This window comes from Equus asinus, chromosome 9, assembly GCF_041296235.1.
Source record: "Equus asinus isolate D_3611 breed Donkey chromosome 9, EquAss-T2T_v2, whole genome shotgun sequence".
NCBI classification, from domain to species: Eukaryota; Metazoa; Chordata; class Mammalia; order Perissodactyla; family Equidae; genus Equus; species Equus asinus.
The window spans coordinates 23240805-23257245 of NC_091798.1; positions in this window are offsets into that span (position 1 = coordinate 23240805).

Consider the following 16441-nt stretch of genomic DNA (forward strand, 5'->3'; position numbering starts at 1 on the left):
AAACTCAACAAATAGACCATAGACCAACAGAAAGTTGATGGCCAGAACTAACAGGGTGTCACACAACCACCATCGTGATCAATTGTGGTGGGCAGTGTTGATACAGTTGCTCTGGAATAGAGCCCAGTTTGAGGTAATGAAAGAATGTAACAAATAAGTTAATAAGCAGAGAAGCTACTGTCCTTTTCTTAAAAAGCAGATCTATGTTGATGAATTTGGTCATTGAATATACATTTTTGGAATTCTGTATTAGATGCAGTTCCCTGTGTTAGATGCAGAAGATAAAAAAGTGAACAAGAGGCCCTTGCCCTCAGGATGCTCACAATTTCAGACAAGACAAATCTATACTCAAATCTAAGGAATCTAGAAAGGCTGGGTGAGACAGGAATGTCACTGTGTTCCAGAGTAAAGCAGACATCCATAACGCCTCGACATACTCGCTTCTACTTTCCTTCAGGTCTGTGTCTTGGAAGCATTCTTTCATTCATGTACCCCTTGAAGATTTACTATGCATCTGGTACCAGGCACAGCATGGTGGAGTCCATAGTGAGCACAGCGACATGGTCCTGCCCCCATGGAGCTTATAGTTGAGTGGGACAAGCAGACATCAAGCAAGTACACAAGTACATTGTAACAAAACAATAATGGCAATGAAGAAAAAAGGTCTGGAAAGCTCTGAAAGAATATTACAGTGGGATCTGATTTAACCTGAAGGGCTGGGGATGGTTTTCAGAGAAAGCGACATTTGACCTGAGATGTGAAGGATGAGGTAGCCAGGTGGGATGGGCACGTTAGGCAGAGGAAATGAGGTCAGGCCTAAGGAACTGAGCTTTCGGAGTGGCTATGGTGCATTAAAGGACAGAATGGCTGCATGATTGGAGTATGCACGGGTGCAAGATGCCACCGTGGAGCTTGGAGAACATGCACTGAGCATTGCTGCATGCTTGGCACTGTACTGGGTGCTGGGACCCACTAGGCAAACCGGTCATAATCCCACCTGTAGTGCCTAAGGCTCATAAACTCACAGCCCCGCATTGGTCCACAGGGGCTATGCTGGTAAAAACATGAGGGACTGAGTGGGGCAAAAACGGGGAGCACCTTGCTTGCTCTAGGGAGTTTCTCCCACGTGGGAATGTGGGCTCAGTGATGCTCATCTTTCATTTTCTAAGAATGTCAGAGATATTGTGGGGTTTTTTTTTTTTTTTTGGTGTGAGATTTTCATGTTTTGAATGTCATCTAATCCAAAAATAGTGCTTTCAAAATACTGCATTGGGCAAACAAAGTCTGTGAGCTCTAGAATGTCAGTTTGGGACTTCTGGCCAAAAGACAAGCTACTAAAGGAGATGTTTACACAGCCTGATTTGAGGGTCACAGTGACATGTCCTATCCATGGAGGTCAAGGAATGCTGTGAAGGGTGGACCTGAGCGGTGTGAATACGAGCTCTGCAAGCAAAGAAGGGAGAGTAGAGCTTGGAAGGCCATGGTCAATGCCCTTGGAGCTGGTGATAAGAGAAAAAAACGTTACTAAAATTAATGGAAAGGAATAGGAATATAGGAAAATGGAATATGTAATTGTGAGAAAATTTCGTATACTCTGCAGTAGCCACATTCAATGTAAAAAGTATAGATCAGTTTTTTTTTTAGTCTCCTTTTGCCTTACAGAAAGAACCTCATGAAGGAGTTCATTTTTACATAGACTTCCAGAGAAGGAAACTCTTGCCAACACCCCCATGCCCAGGGCCATGTCTACCCCAGCATGTTCCATGTCACTCACATTCTCAAGAATGTTGCTCCTTGAATAATCCTCTCTCTCCAACATCATCAGTTTCTCCTTCCTCAATATTACTTTCTGATCAGTCTAGAAATAGGACTCTATCTTAAAGAAAAAAAACCTATTGTGACCTCACTTTGCTTTCAATCTGTCCACCGTCGTTCTGCTCTCTTTTACAGCATGTGCCCTCGAAAGAGTTGTCTGTCTGTCATCTTCTCTTCCTCATTTCTATTTTCTTGTTCTCCATGTTACAATAGATGTTTACTGTAATGATGAATAGTGAAGTCTTAAACATTGTAAACATGGGATCAAATGTATATTTTAGAAGCATCATCCTGATAGCCACATAGAGAATGAATTAGAGAAAGGCAGAAGGGAAATAGAGAATAATTATGATGCCATTGCAATGGTTCAGGCAAGAAATGAATAGTTGGACTAGGAGGATGGAAAGTAGGAAAATAGATAGGATTGGAAATATGTTATTAACATTGTGATGAAATGATAATTATGTGATGTGATGGAAGCATTAACTAATGCTATGGTGCTAATCATATTGCAATATATATATGTATCAGATCAACACGTTGTACACCTTAAACTTACCCAATGTTATATGTCAATTGTATCTCAATAAAAAAAAAAACAAAAGAAATATTTAGGGGGCAGAACCACCAGGATTTAGCGATTGATGCAATGTGGGGATTGAGGGAGAGGAAAAAGTCAAGATCAAACTTAATTTTCTGACTGGGGCAACTGCTTTGAAAGAAATGGTCAATTTCTCTCTTTGGGCTGTTTCCCTGCCATTAAGCTATGATGGAGCTCGATGGTGAAATCCCTTCCTACTGTTCCCTTTGCTTTCCTGCCCTCTCCAGAGTACCATCCCCTTCTCCAGAGGCTTCTATATTTACATTAGGAATGAAATTCAGTTTCCGGAACTGGAAACATTTTGTTACTTTTTTTTAACTTAAGCATCAAGCAGTTTTATCTCTTCTCTCTGGAGAGTTATGCTACAGTGGGACTGATTTTATCTACTTAGCATACTTTTTTCCCACTGATTGTAGAATTTCCACATTCTATATTAAGAATGAAAGTTCCAAGCCCTGGAATGAACCACAGGCCTGAAAGTCGGCTTTCTGCAGGAAATCTCTTTCACAGGGACTTATACTATAAGGAGAATCTAGTCCTCCACATAGGAGTTGACAACAAAAAGGAAAGAGTCCCATTAATTTGTTCAATAACGTAGATTTGGGTGGGATTCTGCCAGGATAGTAGTGGCCATAAAATGAGAGACAGCAAGGAGAGATAAATTAGAAACAGACAATAGCCATGGCCTTCTCTCACACATTTGTGTATTCAAGACATTCTTACACAGGACCTGCTTTGTGTCAGGCACTGTGCTAAGGGCTGGGAGTTTTATTGCATCTTAAATAGACCCATTTCCTTTCCTCATTACTGCCTAAGGAGAATAACAGGCATGAATCAAACAATCACACAAATACATAATTTCGCATAGTGATAAATGCTACTGTAACCCTAATATATGTTCGAGAGCATGTGGCTCTGTCTCTGCACACATTCAAGCCCACTTCAGTATCCAAAATTAATTTAAAAGGAATTGGATTCCTCATTCAAATCCCTTAAAGAACATTCAAAAGAACCTAATTGTGAAGTCCAAGACAATCTCTATTAAAATTCTCTTTCCTCTGGTACTATCCTTTTCCTCACTCCTCACCTTACTCAGACCCAACTTTCCTTAATCCATCAGACAAAATGTCTATTCTGAGTTTGCATGATTTTTCTTTTTACCCCTCCTTTGTCCCATGTCTCTCATTGCATTATTTTCAACCAAGTGTTTTGCCCAGCAAGAAAATCTTTCCTCTTTAGTCGAACTGGGGAAAAGGGAGATTTTGGATTGGCTAAATATGATTCCTTTTGGCAGGTTGTAAGAGAGGAGGGTTCATAAATATTTGCTTGTTAACAGTGTTTGACCTGTTAAAATTTGAGAGGCAAGAATAGGGAGCCATGAACACACACAGCAAAATGCATTGATCTGCTCATGTTTGAGAGAAGACCTGAAGCTGCAGGTGTTAGCCAGGCAAGGTTAGGAGTGGAGTAGAGAGAGCATTCCAAATGGAGGCAACAGGTCACCACAGAGTGGAGGACTGGTGCCATTCAATTTTTCCCTACAGAATGCTCCTCCTCCTCAGTTCATTTCCTCCTTCTGTCATTTCCCTTTTTTCCACTTTCTATCATCATTTCTTCCATCTCTGTCTACACAACAGTCCTGATCAGTGTCCGTTCACTGGTAGCTCTTCAAGCAGAACTATTACTCTACTTATTCCAATACCCCTCTGGGTAGCCCCTCTCCTGCTCTTTACCTCACTCCCACCTGCCCCATGAATTTATTGCATAGAATTCTAGCTTCATGGCCAGCTTCTCTTCAGTTCTTTAAAAGAAGTTGCAAGGATTAGGGATCCTCAATATTGCTCTTTATAATCCAAAGGTAAACATTCCTGTCCACACTTCATACCATAGAAACCATCACAGCCCAAAGTGCTCAACTGAAAAGGCCGACGTTGAACTCCCCATTTTTTTCCCACAAGCACAGAACATTATGGCGCATCCAGAGGCCCAGGAAAAGTGCCAATTTGCTTTATTGAACTTAAAGGTGAACCTAGAAAAAGAAGGTAAAAATAAAGAAGGAGACGGTATTAAGGGTAACTGGCATTCCCTTGCTGGGGGTTTTCTTTTAATGAGGTGATTTTCTATTAACTTTATAGAAATTTATTTGTTAAATTCTCATAATGGTCACGTAATATGGATGTAATTCTCCCTAGCTGAAGATGAACAGCTCACCAATGTTAGATGAGGACAGAGGGTCCCTGTTGGACACTGAAGTCCATTTATTTAAGACATATGGACACAATAGTCAGTATGTCTATGGAATGTATTAACTCAATAATCAGTATATACTGAAAGTGACTTCGGAACAAGAAATCACTCAAATTTTCCAGTCCTCAGTTCCTCCTCTATTAAAAAGAAGTGACAATAAGAATATTTATCTTAAAAGGTATCTGGGAAGATAGTGGTAAGCCACATAATGAGTTATCATTCAGTGCCTGGCACATTTTAGCCGCTCTGTTAATATTAGAAATTGTGACTCCATTATGTGTGTGTATGTGTGCATGGATAGATAGAGATATAGATATATCATGATACATTTAACTGATCTCAAGCTGATAGGTATTAAGTTGTTTCTTATTTTTTGATATTATATGCAACATTATGATAGACAGCCTTGATTTAAAAAAATAAACTTCTTACAAGTCCTTCCTACTTCTTAAAAGCTAACTGTACAGCATCTCTGGCATCCACAGGGCACCCAAAGAAAGGATTCCTCCTTAACAAGAGAAAACTTTCCCAACAGCTCCCATATTGGACCAAAAAATGATTCGTGGCTGACGCTTGTCATAAGCACCGGTGAAACAATACACCTCCCCCAAATCATTTCTTCTCTTATTACACTTTAGTACCAGAGAGGGTACCAGCGAGCTCCAGACAGAAAAGAAGAAGAATCATTCGGAATATTGTCATGTGCCAAAGGAAGCAGACTCTGGGCAATAAATCTGCAGGGCATGGGTTAGCACTGCTGCTGAGGATAGGAAGAGGATGAAAGTGGGGAGTGGGACACTCGGGGACACAAGGAAAAAGATTGAAGAAATATGTTTTATATGTTGGCATCCATAAATCATTTCTAGATGTGTGATCCTGCTAAACCCCTTCATAGTTCAAAAAATATAAAAGTAACAGGTTTAGGTGAAGTGAGAGTAGGTGAAACTGAGATACGATTAACAAAGTTATGGAATGGACTGTTAGGAGCCTGTTGCATTCAGAAAGCAAAATCTCTTGAAATAGCTTATTCCTTCCTCACTCACTCATTCAACTATTTAAGTGGCTAGTATGCACCAGTCTTTGTCCTAGGAGCTGGGTATAAGAGGTGCTGGACATGAGCAATAATCCGGTACAAAAACAAAAGCAAATTAATAAATAAACATTCCATATTGAGAAGAGCCCTGTGAGGGAAATTGGCAGGATGTTGTCTACCTCCTCATCTTACTGATGTTGGGCTTGCCCATGTGACTTGCTGTGGCCTGTGGAACATGAGTTGATATGATACATACAGAGACCTTAGATGTGACTACAACGTTTGGCATGGTTCTGCGCTCCAAAGATCTGCCGTGAGAAAAGCTTCCCCCAGGAAGCTGTTGAAACTTCAACCTGGGCCCTGAAGTGTCCACACATGGAGCAGACCAGAGCCACCAACGTCCTAGAGCTGAGCTGCACTGACCCTCGGCCTAAAGCAGAGTCACCTCGCTATGCCTGCCAAAATCAGCTGTTCATTGGATCTACTGCCCAGCAAAGCTGTGAGCCTGAGACTTAATACTTGCTGTGGCTATAAGCCACTGAGCTTTAGAATGATTTGTTGTGTGTATTACTGTGGCAATAACTGACTGACAACTGAAATAGAAAGCTTGGAGTGGGTGCAGTTGTAAGAAGAGCCTGAAACAATAGGAGATTAGGAGAGCTGTGACCTGTGTGATGCAATGGTGAAACATTTAGTGAAACATTTAGTAAAAGTAGGACCTCTGATAACCTGCAAAGGCAGACATGTACCTCAGGGAGTGGGGATGAGATTTGAAGAACCGGCTATAAGTAGCCGCATTTGATAAGGTGCTCCTTGAAAGAGATGAGCTCAGAAAAGAACAGTCTGACACAACTGAGAGAAAATACAGAGGTCTCAGAAAATCTGTGACATGCTGAGCTGGAAAATGATGTTGCTTTTCATCTCTAGACTCTTCATCCAGAAAAATATCCTCAGAGTAACATACTGCCAGCGGGAAAAGACCAAAACAAGGGCATGGCTATTAAAAATACAACCCAGGAGCATAGTCTAAATCAAGGGTGTGGCCATCACAGCCTTTGTTAAGAGCTCTGAAAAAATTAAGTAGATCCCTTCAGCTGGACAAAAGTTCTTCTAGAAAGATGACACAGAAGCCCGAGGTGCCCAAATTAAGAACCAAAATTAACTCTCGAGAGAAAGGCATTTTTGAAAAGAATTATGAGTATGGCTTTAGGGCATAGAATTTGCAGGAATCAAATACATAAACAACCCATTCAGTTTTTGAGAGCGTCGTATTGGCAATTGCGTAGCCATCTTGGATTACAAGAGATTGTGGCTATCGGAGATGAAAAAGACATCTGAGTCACCCAAGTTTCTATAGGCAGGAAGCAGCTTGAGGAAGTTGCTCAGTTGCTGAAAGGATAAACTCTCTTTTTGCCCCTTCTGAAATGACTAAGGAGTGAAATAAAAAAGAAAGTATCCCCAGAGGGCAGAGCCAAGAGTTGTGGAAAACAATTGGCTAATAATTTACTTTAAGGGAACAGAATCTGGGTGGAGTATAGTTCCCCAACCTGCTGATGTTGTATTAACCAGGACTTGCTTGGACCAATGGAATATCAATGGCTATGATGTGAGTGGAAGCTGTGTGGCTTGCTCAGGATGGCATTGGTCTGACAGCATTATTGTGGCAATAGCTGACACAGCAATGGTCTGACAGAGCAGCAATAGCTGCTCTTGAATAGACTGGACCATATGAACAATTGACATTGAACACACAATTGAAGCAGCTCCTTTCAGTCACCTTCTCTGATATCACCATTTACCATTTTCTTCATAGCCCTTTTCTCTTTCTGGAATTATGGCATTTACATATTTGTTTATTTATAAATATTCTTATTTACTGCCATATCCAAGCCCCTAGAACTATTCCTGGCACATCGTAATAATGAATAGATGCCCTTTGATTTAAAAGTCCCTTCTCTCTCAAAGGCACTATAATTCTCACAAGCTTAGATTGCATTGGAGATATGATGAAGACATTTGGTTTCTATCTTCACTAATGATTCAAAATACTGATATAATTAGTGTAAAGGACATTTTTGATCTGGGATAGTTACAACTCATACGGAATAGCAACATGGGCTCTAATTTAGTGATTTCTGGACAAAAGCAGCAAGTGGAATTCTTTCTAAGTAAAGGTTCAGGAAAGCAAGTAATCTAGGAGACAGAAAGACTTCTTGCCTGACTTGTGATGAGCAAGAGGACCACAGTGTTAATTCCTGTATATCCGTCTTAAATGCTTAAATGTTTTCATTGTTGATAAGGCTGTCTCTAAAGGATGAAATTATAATTATTGGACATAAGGTTGGAAAGTGATGATACCCTCATAATTAGTGAGGTCAAAACTAGGCACCACTCAATAAACCTCAACCATAAAGAATAAAAACTCAGAAATGTCAAGCTTTATTTCTCAATAGCCCTCAATGTACTCTACATTTTTTATCCATAAAGATCTCTGAAGATTGACCTGATTCCTTTATTTAGTCAACAGGCACTATGTCAGGTGCTGGGCAAACGATGGTGAACAAACCCACAGGTTATCTGCACCTTCAGGGTGCAGTGAGGTGAAAGATGGGGCCAGATAGACAGCAAGACCCAGACCACGCAGAGCCCTCTGTAGGTCAGTAAAGAGCTTGATTTTTGTCTAAAGAGTAAAAGAAAGCATTTGAAAGGTTGACTGAGAAATTTATCGACCACCTTCCAGGAGACTCAGGCAGACATTGCTGATAAATGTTGAGGGGCACTTGGAAGACAGTTCTGAAACAACTCTCCCTCCACTAGTGAGCACCCCGGACTGGAACATGACAGAATTCTGTTTGCTTCATCATGCCTGGGATGCCGTGTGTCAACTTGTAATAGTTGGCTCACCTTTACCTTTCCGTGAAGCCCGCTATGTTTTAAACAATACCCATCAGATCTCGTAAGGCTTGATATTTATTTTATTTCAACTATCACTCTTTTTTGTCAAGTGCAGTCTTAAGCACAGCAGGTGAACCTTAATGGTTTAAGGAATAAATAGAAAACTGACGGGCTTACACCCATTATCTAATGGATTACTAAGCAAAGGGGACTACTTTCCACCCCAGTGCACTTAGCCCAGGTTGCTAGGAATTTTAAAGACTCCAAGCTAAAGCTTCACGGGCCCAGGGGAAAGGAGCTCAAACTCAAATATGGTTCCTTTGACAGACAGGTGAATGAATGTGGCTATCATTATGCAATCACACAACTTAGGAGTTATTTATTATCGACTGCACAACACATTCTAGAAACATATTGGAGACACTTGGCCTGCCTGCATGGCAGGTTTGTTGGCTGTAATCTGGCAGACAGAGGACCCTGATGGGAAAATCACTCAGCCCTCCTCCAGCCGTCCTCTGACTCTATCGGTGTCCTAACATTTCACAGGAAAATATGTAAGGAAAAGCAGGCTGTTTTAAACACATTTCCTCGAAGTAAAGGTGCCTGACACTCTGTTGTCTGGAATACTCCACACCTTTGTAAATTGGCCACCTCGCATGTTGTGCCGAGACCTCCTTTCCATAGTCTTCAATCAGTTGTTTCAGATATATGTGCCTCATTAGCCTCTAAGCAATGCAATCACTTTTTTATCCCGAATCTCATGATTTTATTGGGCTATTAAGAGCCTGATTTGTGGGCAGTGGGAACAGCAAGAGAGCTCATGCCATTGATCACATTATCCAGGAGGTGTCCAGCCAAATGAAGAAACCAGCAAGTGGAGCCCCAGAAACACACGTTAGGGTGGTGCTGGCGAGAGTCAGCACAACGACGAGTTAGTCTTTAGAACTCCAGCTCACACATCAGCCAAAGCAATGACTGCTACCTGAGTAATCACCCTCGAACAACTTCATTTGGTGAGTTAGCAGGTGGAAAGGAAGGGATTGAAAATTACCTGCCTCTGAAGGAGGTTCTGGACATGTTAAACTCAAAAATGGGGTTTCAGGCAAAGGGACAAAAAACTGTAGTAAGAGAACCACTAAGCTATTTCACACTGGGCTCCTGCTCAGAAAAATCAGTAGCTAATGGTCAACCTCTTGATCTTTGCTCTGCTCCAAGACCAAAGAATCAGAGACCCATATGAGCTGAAGGGACAAGCTTAGAGATTGTTTTCCTAAAGCTCTTACTTACAAGACGACAAGAGACTCAGGGAGGGGCAGCGTCCTGCCTACTAGTCACAGAGCAGGCACAGAGCTGGCGCTACACCCCATCTCCACCCCTAGGCCAGAGTTGTTGTTCTTACTTCTTTTTGTGGGGAGATTTTGGGGCACTGAAAACAAAGGATTAGTCAAGGAGGTTTTTAAAGCTGAAGAATCGAATAAAAAGGCAAATATCTTCTTCTTATTGATGGGTTCTTATACGATAATATCCAAGAAATATTAAAATATGTCATTCTAGAAAGCCCATGTAAGCCCTCATTTTTGAAGTCAATTTAATGATCCACCCAGTAGTATATGGACAGAATTCCTGAGAGGGATTAGGAGAAATTAATTAGCCAACAGACATATCCAGGCTTCTCCGTCCCAGCAGCCTCTCATCTGACGAGATGAGCCATCCTGGAGGAGTTTGGAAGTTAAGAAATGCTTGCAGCTGTCCAGGCAAGAGACGATGGTCCTTCCTGACTGCCTTTCTGCATCTCTTCTCATTTTGTTCCCCATCAGCAGCAAGTATAGTCTTCCTAAATCACAAATCAGACCATGCAATACTCCATCTTAAAACCCTTCAACAGCTTCCCGTCACACTTAGAATGAAACACCTGCCTCTTCTCATGACCACAAAGCCTTACATGACAACAGCCCTGCCTCTCTGGCCCAGCACATCTCATACCCCTCTCCCAGTTGCTCATTATGCTCCCGCTGGATGCCGTGCTCTTTCCCAAATGAGGCATTTGCACTCACTCTTTCCCTTGTCTAGAAGGATTTTCTCTTTCTCTTTGTATGTCTGGTAACTTGAGGTTGCCATTAGGTCTTGGCTCACTTGTCACTTTCTCAAATAGACTATCCCTGAATCTCCTAAATCCCAACCCTTTTTCAACCCAGATGTTCCCTACCCCAGGGTTTCTTTCTCCTAGTATTTAGCCCAAGCTCTGATTATTTTATTTGCCTGTTTGCTTCTTTACTTGTGCCTGCCATTAGAACATAGGTACCACAAGGGCAGAAGCAGTGTCCATCCATAGCGCTCACTATTGCATCCTCAGTGCGTCTTACAGTGGCTGGTACAACATAGGTGTTAGGAAGTATTTTGGAGGGAATAAAAAGGATGCTATCCTGGGGAATAGGGTGTATGATTACTATTTTACAGAGAAACTGAGGCCTAGCACTTGCCCCAGTGGATCAAGAACCACAACTTAATTTCCCAGGACTCGCTGGTACTGTATGATGATTGGCAGGGGTTCCCAGGGGCTGCACCTCTAATGCAGAGATGCTGGAAAGGGCTGCTGTGGAAGTCACAAAGCAAGCCAGAGTCCTCCAAAGCTTTCAGGAGACTTTCTGGGGCTCTGCCAGCTGGTGACTACTACTTCCGCTTCATCTTCTTCTCCTCCTCCTTTTTCTTTCTTTCTTTTAAATACCTAGTTCTGGATCTAGGGAGAATTTTTCTGAGCTAACCTCTATTTCTTTTAGAGAGAGAAACTTAATTCTGTAATCTGTCTTCTATGCCCTTCCCTGTCCAAATTCTTGTAATCTTTCTAGTCCACAGATTGACAACATACAAAAACAAGGTCAAGATGAAGAAGAAATCTTTCTTTTTGATGAAGATTAGCCCTGAGCTAACATCTGCTGCCAATCCTCCTCTTTTTGCTAAGGAAGACTGGCCCTGAGCTAATATCTGTGCCCACCTTCCTCTACTTTATATGTGGGACTCCTGCCATAGCATGGCTCGACAAGTCGAGTGTAGGTCCTCACCTGGGATCTGAACTGGTGAACCCCAGGCCACCCAAGTGGAGCATGCGAACTTAGCAGCTGTGCCACCAGGCTGGCTCCAATAACTTTTTTTTGTGATGTGCCTCTCCCTTTTAATAATGAGAACTATATAATGTGTTTCCCTTTTACTTTGGCTTCTAAGGAGCTCAGGAGAAAATCTGAAGTTCAACCACAATATTTTTACTAAACACTACCCCCTGCTCAATGTAGATGCTCATCATTCCCAAATTTAAATATATTGGATATAAAATTTAAAAAAATTAACTTTAAAAAATTATCTACTGTTCCTCTGCTCATCCAGTGAGATGACCAGAATTTCTCTGTCTGCCACCTTTCAATTTTGGCCATAAATGACCACCTCATTCCATTCCTTTTCATTTCTGAGCAGTTACGCTATGGGCTTTCTCTCATAAGAAGACATTTGTTCTAGTGGCGATGCATAGAATACAAGATGAATAATAAAACGTGTAAAGGAAAGATTTATCTTTACTATGTGCTAGGTGTTTTGCACACGTTACTTTATCTACACCTCCTAACAACACTAATGCAGTTCACACACGAGGACCTAGAAGCTGAGAGAAATTCTTTAATTTGCACAAGGCCACTGAGCTGTTAGGTTGGTGCAGAACTGGGTCTGATTCCCAAGTTCATGTTTTTAATCACAGTGATAATACTTGAACTGTAACTGGGTATGTGGGGGATCCGAAAGACTTGCAAAGGACTGCTCAGAAAGAAGATCCTAGTCACCAGCATTAGCTGTGTACACTGGTCATCACTGGCTCTCGATAGAAAAGTTATTTAAACAGTCTCTAAGCAAAGGACAGGTTAATTAAGCTGCCTAATATTAATACTAAAAAAGGGGGCGTAGTTGGTTTAATAGCAGCTGTACATTCTTCTTTTTCCTCCAGATTTCCCCTTCCGCATATCATTTCCCACACTGGTCCAAGTCACAAAGTCTTAAAATTACTGTGACAGGACGCAAAGCAAAGAAAAAAGGAGTTTCTTTCAGGCTTTTGTGCTCCAAAACCCCTTAGGGAAACAAAGCGGATTTTAGGCATTCTCAAAATGTTTGGGAAAGCCATCACAAGTAAAGCAAGGAGGCTTCAGAAGAATTGGGCTTCCGCTGGAGACTAGAAAGTTCCTCTGGACTTGAGGAAGGGGAGAGGTGAAGGGGATGTTAGGAGGCAGACATGTAGGGGGGTCCCAGAGAGAGGCTTTGTCCTCTGCTTCCTCAGAGAAGACCCCTGAAGAAAGAATGATCAGTGGGGAACGAGGCAGACAAAGCGAGGCAGCCTCTCAGGGATTTCCCTACCCCAGTGAGAAACCTGGTCACAGAACAGCACTCCTGCCCTCGGGTGGCACGGAGCAGGCAAGTGAATTGCCAGGGCTGAGGAATGAGATGGAAACAAGGGATGTCTCAGCAGCAACCAGCCTGGATTGCAACTGAAGACCACACAGGCCACAGCCACTCAGAAAAGAGGCTGAGAATGAGGATCAGAGCGCTGACCTCCCACAGGTCTGGGAACCATGCTGATTACCTGGAGCTAAATTCACTCTCGGGGAAGAGAGACTGAGGAAACCCCAACTTGACAGAGATTAGATTTCTGCCTCATCAGCGGAATGGAGTTTGAAACCACAACTTAGTTTAGAAAAAGGGAAAGTTCTGTTTCTGGCACATCCGAGAATATGGACTTAAAGCTGCATCTGCTGTGCCCATTTCCATAGGGCCTCTGGTTATTTACTACATGAGGTTCAGCTTCTAAACACTGACTCGGAGCTACATTATCCACCAGGTGGGGATGGAAAAACCTAGCCCCCTCCCACATTCTCACAGTCTGCAGGAGGAGCAGTCTTTATATAAATATACACAAGAAACTGCAGTCTTCAGACATCAGAGCTCATGGCCCACATAGCCAGACTGTAGCCCCGCCAGCGTGAATGCTCCGTCAGAAGCGTGTGAGGGCACAGCTGCCGCTTCCGTCAGTGGAGCCTCTCCATCCAATTTAAACTGAGTTTCAAGTTGATTTTGGAGAAAATTTATACAGTTTACAGATTTAAAGCCTTTGCTTCATCCCCGAGGACAAGCAGGCGAGGGGAAGGGAGTGAGGAACAGCTAACGTGATTGAGAGGAGAGAAAAGTGAGGCATCCCCAGGAGACAGGGAGAAATGAGACCGGAGATGCAAAGAGGGCAGGTGACAATTGTCAGATGAGTTTCATCACTCGGCTTTGCCTCTCCCTGCTCCCAACTTCTCTGAAACATTGTCCTGTGGGGCCCAAACTTTCCCTGTTTAGTCTCAGCCCAAAGGTGAGTTGGTAGGAAGTTTGAGCAAAATTGTTTTGGGCATCTTGGAGTTATGCATGCAGGCAGTGAAATGACATTGTTTCCGCTTTCAAAATAAATAGAAGAGTGTTCTGGTCATGGAGAGCTCAGGAATGAGAACTGAGAAATGGCTGAACCTTCGAACTACGGGAGTCCCACATCCCTGGTAAGCAAACACATCTCAGAGACTCAGGAGAAAATCTTCTGAATAAAGAAGAGGCAGGAGTTGGAGGTGGCCAGGGGAATAAAACAGATTCTGTTAGCAAAGTGAAATTCTTGGGTTTAGATTGCATAATTACCCGGGATGGAAACCACAGGCCATTTCTTACTCTTCTGTTCAACCACCGAAGAGAACAAAATTCCCTTTGCTAGGCCTCCAGTCCTTTATAATTTTCCAGATTACCCCACAGCATAATTGTATGGTTCCAAATGGACAAAGCTTTGTGCTTTTCCTTCCTGGCTCTTTTCTTTTGCAAATGAATGGATATTTTAAATGCAGCACTTTTAAACACAAACAAACTCATAAAAATCTGTGAATCCAGAAAAACAGCAATTACTAAAGAAGATGCACACGACGATTTGCACACACTATGCAGAGGCTGAGAAATTAGGCCCAAGGCACATTTTCCTGGCAAAAGTCTACCTCTGATTTTTCTTAATTAGCGCCTCAGAAGTGCACAGTGGCAACGTTTGTTGCAGGTTATGTAGCTGCGGTGATGTCTTCTCTAGTCTCAATATTCCTTATGGATTTAGTAATATGTAATCTGGAAAATGGGCTATCTAATATCTATTTCTTGCTCTGTGCCCATGCAGCACCATCGCTAACTTTAAATCACGCTTTATCCTTTTTCCTGCTACCCTGCGGATGCGCTACAACATGGCAGAGAGGGAGGCACACGTGCATGCGCGGGAAATGCTGTTTAAACATCTCAATATAGTACCTGTCTGGCTCTGGCACACGGCAGGCATCTCGACTGCTCCGCGGAAGCAGCCCTCTCGCCCTCCCACCCTTTGATATGCAACGAGCTGGGGCCAAATCAGCCACTCGATAATTTCCATTGTAGGCGTCTTTGGAGATGAGTGCTTTGGCAGAGAGGTGCCAGGGCCCCAAATTGGACTCCATAATGAAGCCCTCAAAGCGGAGCGATTTTGCAGAATTTAATGGGCTTCGGGGGACAGTTTTCCAGGCTGATTTCCAGGCGCGCAAATATTCAAATGGCTCAGCCCCTATTTGAAGGCACATCTGAAGGTGCACCCTACAACCTGTGTGTAGCAGGCTCTTTTGAATCTTGTCCTTGAAACAAAAAAGGGAAAAAAGAAAGAAAGAAATGCGGTGCCCCCTGGGACTTTGCCAGCAGAGACTCCGGGTAAGTGCAGAGTGACTGCAAAGCCCTGGCAGGAGTCCTTGGGGCTGGAGGGAGGAAGCGGATGAGAGAGACCGGAGATGAGACGGGCCTTCAGCAGCCATCGGGGAGGCGGTGGCGGGGGAGAAGAAAGGGAGACACGCACTAAAAACAACAGAAACACAGGTGGAAACGGCCTTGTGGGAAATCAGCCTGTCAACAAACAAAGCTGGAGGCTAGAAACCGCTGCCTCGCCAGCCCGGCTCCTGGGCAAGGAGATTGTTCTGTAAATAAATTAGCGGTGGCTTTGACTGCTTGGAAATTAATACTGACACCATGAAAGCTGCAAATGACTCCCTTTTATCAGGAGCAGAAGCGCTACACTTCGCAAAGGGATCTTCTCGCCATGCCGCCTTTTATTTTGCTTTGTTTTCTCGGGGAAAGTAAATTAGAGCCACTTACATCAGCAGCTTAGGTTAAAGAAAGGGGAAGAAGAAAGAGAGAGAGGAAAAAATAGTTTCATTTCATGTACCAGTGGTTTAGAACTTCATTTAGAGCTAATCACACCCCCATCTTCCTCTCAGCCATTTCTGACAGCCACACTGCCTGGGTTGCCAACTGGAAGACACAGAAGCCCTGAGCTCTGCTGGAAACACACCAAAAGGCTGGGGAGAGGGTCTTGACGTTTCTGTCAATGGTCAGGGAAGGTCAGTTTCTAGAAAGGGAAACTAACTCGTGGTCAAGTAAGCCAAGAACTAATTGTCAAGACTTGCCCAGTGGGGGCTTCTCCCCGAGGATCACAGGCACATCCTTCAACTCCGGCTTTTCCTCCAGAAAGATGGCTGCATTTTTCCCCTTCAGAAAATACTGGCTCCAAGCTTATTCGGTGGAATAACTGCCCTTATGAGTGTGACCCAAATAGGCAAAGCAAAGGCCCTGAAACTAATCATGTTCATACTCTGGGGATAAATCAGAATTTCTTCCTTTCTCTCGCCCATTCCACCCTACTGCCCATCCTTCTTCCCAAACAAAATAGACCAGAGAGCTTAAAGAATCAGATACTTTTAGGAAAATTAGCTTATTACAAATTCTATCATCCTATTTGGACA